This window comes from Convolutriloba macropyga, unplaced genomic scaffold (assembly GCF_964194025.1).
Source record: "Convolutriloba macropyga unplaced genomic scaffold, txConMacr16.3 SCAFFOLD_5183, whole genome shotgun sequence".
Taxonomy (NCBI): Eukaryota; Metazoa; Xenacoelomorpha; order Acoela; family Convolutidae; genus Convolutriloba; species Convolutriloba macropyga.
Window position 1 is genome coordinate 12,501 of NW_027449338.1, and position 4,967 is coordinate 17,467.

At 40.2% G+C, this 4,967-nt stretch overlaps 1 non-coding gene and 1 pseudogene across 1 annotated transcript in view; both read right to left on the reverse strand.

Annotated features, from left to right (window-relative positions):
* LOC142354968 (large subunit ribosomal RNA) overlaps positions 1-374 on the reverse strand; it is a 3,522-nt gene extending 3,148 nt beyond the window's left edge. Inside the window, exon 1 of the ribosomal RNA XR_012761144.1 lies at positions 1-374. This exon is cut by the window's left edge and continues 3,148 nt beyond it. This is a non-coding gene — a ribosomal RNA (large subunit ribosomal RNA).
* Positions 375-2,057: 1,683 nt separating this feature from the next.
* On the reverse strand, positions 2,058-2,209 carry LOC142354967 (5.8S ribosomal RNA; annotated as a pseudogene).
* Between the last annotated feature and the right edge of the window lie 2,758 nt (positions 2,210-4,967).

A 4,967-nucleotide genomic window follows, 5' to 3' on the forward strand; every position in this document is an offset into this window, starting at 1 on the left:
GCTTTTCAACTTTCCCTCACGGTACTTGTTTACTATCGGTCTCGCTTTATAATTAGCTTTTGGAGAGACATATCTCCAGCTTCGAGTTGCACTTTCAAACAACTCTACTCATAGGAATGAGCCATTATGACTGGTATCGAAAATGACCTTTACAGGATTTTCACCTTCTTTGATGCTACTTTCCAGTAGACATCAGGACAAATTCACCAGTCTAGCATCAAACCATACCGGACACCGAGAAATGTTGCCATTTCTCTTCCCGATGAGCTTTTCCCTGTTCATTCGCCATTACTAAGGGATTCTCAGTTGATTTCTTTTCCTCCCCTTACTGATATGCTTAAGTTAAGGGGGTTCTCTCGCCCAATTCAGGTTATGTAGTTGATTGTCTCTTAATTGGTTCACTGACCAATATGAGACAGAAACCGATTCAGCAGTTTTGTTCGCTACTACTATCAAACACAGGTCGAAGTTTCCATTCAGTCATTAATTCCAACTTTCAAATGTTGTTGTTTCAGCTTTCGCTTACTAGAAGCAACATAATACTCGCTGCAATACAGACCTCGGGAAACCCTCACCGTGAATAAGGTTCACTCACATATTTCACTACATTTTGCGTGGGATTGGAGATGAGGCTACTCGTTCTTGCTCAGTACTAGGCTGAAAATTAACGAAACTTCGTTACAAACGTTCACATGTTGATGTTTCCGCTTTCGCGTACTCGAAACAACATAATACTAGTCTTTGTAATTTAGTTTCATAATTTCAACTGTTCTCATGCAGAATTTTTGCTCATTCTTATCCCAAATTTTGACCTGGCTACTAGTTACACTCCTTGTACTTATTGCAAAATGACCACAAATTTCAACAGCTTTCACATGTTGCTGTTTCGGCTTTCGCTTACTACAGTCAACATAATACTCGTTGCAAAATAAGTGCTCGGCATCTGCAATTTTCCAAAGACGAAGTTTCGCCAGTTCAATTTTCGCTCGCCAATTATGGCTACTAATTCACACGGTACTGAGCTCAACAACATTAAATTTGTTCAGCAAGACTTTCACATGTTGATGTTTTGGCTTTCGCCTACTAGAAGCAACATAATACTCGTCTTGTTAGCTCATTCAATGAGAATAGCTTTTCCCGTTGAGAATTTTTGCCTTCAATTGGCGTTGTAGTGAGTTTGGCTACTCAGATCACCAAATACTTGTGACAATTCGAACCAGAAATGTTTTCAATTTTCACATGCTGATGTTTCGGATTCAACCTACTAGAAGCAGCATAATACTTGTATTCAACAATTTCTGTATCAAATCCCAGTTTTCTCTGGTGCATCTTTGCCAAACTATTCCAAACTGCCTGAGTCTGAATACCAATTACAGGTACTAGTAAATGCACGTTACTAAGGACTATATAGTTCTAGGTTACTGTACACAACGACGTTCACATGTTGATGTTTCAGCTGCCGCTTACTAGAAACAACATAATACTTATCGTGCATACCTTTCCATAACTTGTCCTTTTCAGATGCATTAGTTTCCCTTTGTCTTGGCTTCTACAGTCAGACTGGCTACTAGTAACAGCACAGTACTAATCACATATCGTTCTACAGTTTGCAGACAACTTTCACATGTTGATGTTTCAGCTTTCGCCTACTAGAAACAACATAATACTCGCTGTATACATTTGTAGTTCTCTATGTAACTTTCATGTGAAGAAGTTTCGCCAGTCTTTTTGACTGTCTCAAATCTGAGTCATGCTTAGGCTACTAGTTGCTTCATAGTACTTATCGCCTCGAGATCATTGAACAAAACTTGATTTTCACATGTTGCTGTTTCAGCTTCCGCTTACTAGAAACAACATAATACTAGTCTCATTAAGTTCCGTCTCTTTGCAATTTTCTTATGAAGAAAATTCGCCATCACAATGACTCCAGCAGTTCTTGATCAAGGAATGCAATCATTGATCAGAATGCTATTATTTGAATCGGTTCTGCTTTAAGTGTTCCAATTTTATTGGAAGCACCAACAATAGAACATCAATGTGTTCAATCGAGAGTTATATAACCCTGAATCGGACGCAGTCAACAGCCGAAGCCGAGACCGCCTTTTGCGTTAGAGAGGTCGGTAAACAAATCTTGCGATTCATACCGAATTAACACATATAGCTGTGCTCCTCTTCGTAAAGCGAGCCAAGTGATCCCCTGTTGAAGGATGTATTTGGACCAATCTAGTAGCATTTGGTTTCCAACAAGCTCTCCCAAGTTAGCTTACTTATTGGGCTTTTCAACCAATTCGGTTGGCTACAAGCATCATCAAAGTACTAGCCACAGTTTGATCGCAAAATTCTACGACTTTCACATGTTGATGTTTCGGCTTGCGCTTAGCCTACTATAAGCAACATAATACTAGTCATATCATAGAGCGTGATCAGCTTGTGACGTTCTCATGATGAAGTTTCACCAACAGTGTCTCACTTCGAGCTTAAATCCAGCTACTAGTAACTACACAGTACTGACTGCAACGATAACTTTTATCTATACCTTTCACATGCTGCGCTTTCGGCCAGGGCCTACTAACGTCAACATAATACTCGATATAAACTTTTGTTCATGATGCAGCTTCCCCATGCAGAAGTTTCGCCTTCAAATGCTCTCTTGGCCATATGACGTAAGAAAAGGTTACTAGTAACATCACAGTACTAGCCACAGTTTGATTGCAAAATTCTACGACTTTCACATGTTGATGTTTCGGCTTGCGCTTAGCCTACTAGAAGCAACATAATACTAGTCATATCATAGAGCGTGATCAGCTTGTGACGTTCTCATGATGAAGTTTCACCAACAGTGTCTCATTTCGAGCTTAAATCCAGCTACTAGTAACTACACAGTACTGACTGCAACGCTAACTTTTATCTATACCTTTCACATGCTGCGCTTTCGGCCAGGGCCTACTAACGTCAACATAATACTCGATATAAACTTTTGTTCATGATGCAGCTTCCCCATGCAGAAGTTTCGCCTTCAAATGCTCTCTTGGCCATATGACGTAACACAAGGTTACTAGTAACATCACAGTACTAGCCACAATTTGATCGCAAAATTCTACGACTTTCACATGTTGATGTTTCGGCTTGCGCTTAGCCTACTATAAGCAACATAATACTAGTCATATCATAGAGCGTGATCAGCTTGTGACGTTCTCATGATGAAGTTTCACCAACAGTGTCTCACTTCGAGCTTAAATCCAGCTACTAGTAACTACACAGTACTGACTGCAACGATAACTTTTATCTATACCTTTCACATGCTGCGCTTTCGGCCAGGGCCTACTAACGTCAACATAATACTCGATATAAACTTTTGTTCATGATGCAGCTTCCCCATGCAGAAGTTTCGCCTTCAAATGCTCTCTTGGCCATATGACGTAAGAAAAGGTTACTAGTAACATCACAGTACTAGCCACAGTTTGATTGCAAAATTCTACGACTTTCACATGTTGATGTTTCGGCTTGCGCTTAGCCTACTAGAAGCAACATAATACTAGTCATATCATAGAGCGTGATCAGCTTGTGACGTTCTCATGATGAAGTTTCACCAACAGTGTCTCATTTCGAGCTTAAATCCAGCTACTAGTAACTACACAGTACTGACTGCAACGCTAACTTTTATCTATACCTTTCACATGCTGCGCTTTCGGCCAGGGCCTACTAACGTCAACATAATACTCGATATAAACTTTTGTTCATGATGCAGCTTCCCCATGCAGAAGTTTCGCCTTCAAATGCTCTCTTGGCCATATGACGTAACACAAGGTTACTAGTAACATCACAGTACTAGCCACAATTTGATCGCAAAATTCTACGACTTTCACATGTTGATGTTTCGGCTTGCGCTTAGCCTACTAGAAGCAACATAATACTAGTCATATCATGGAGCGTGATCAGCTTGTGACGTTCTCATGATGAAGTTTCACCAACAGTGTCTCATTTCGAGCTTAAATCCAGCTACTAGTAACTACACAGTACTGACTGCAACGATAACTTTTATCTATACCTTTCACATGCTGCGCTTTCGGCCAGGGCCTACTAATGTCAACATAATACTCGATATAAACTTTTGTTCATGATGCAGCTTCCCCATGCAGAAGTTTCGCCTTCAAATGCTCTCTTGGCCATATGACGTAACACAAGGTTACTAGTAACATCACAGTACTAGCCACAATTTGATCGCAAAATTCTACGACTTTCACATGTTGATGTTTCGGCTTGCGCTTAGCCTACTAGAAGCAACATAATACTAGTCATATCATAGAGCTTGATCAGCTTGTGACATTCTCATGATGAAGTTTCACCAACAGTGTCTCATTTTGAGCTTAAATCCAGCTACTAGTAACTACACAGTACTGACTGCAACAATAACTTTTATCTATACCTTTCACATGCTGCGTTTTCGGCCAAGGCCTACTAACGTCAACATAATACTCGATATAAAATTTTGATCATGATGCAGCTTTCCCATGCAGAAGTTTCGCCTTCAAATGCTCTCTTGGCCATATGACGGAACACCAGGTTACTAGTAACATCACAGTACTAGCCACAGTTTGATTGCAAAATTCTACGACTTTCACATGTTGATGTTTCGGCTTGCGCTTAGCCTACTAGAAGCAACATAATACTAGTCATATCATAGAGCGTGATCAGCTTGTGACGTTCTCATGATGAAGTTTCACCAATAGTGTTTCATTCGAATTGGTTCTGCTTTAAGCTCTCCAATTGTTTTGGATGAACCAGTTTTGCCCTTCGAAGCCACTTTTGTGAGCTTTTGTGGGTCTTTACCAAGAGGATATACCTCAAGGCCTCTTTCAATTCCTTTAAGTTCTTTCAACTCCTTTACAGTTTCTAGGTTCACATAGCTGCAAACCTTATTTCTAGTTTTAAGTCTGGCCAACTTGGGGAGAGTTGGTGCAGACCGT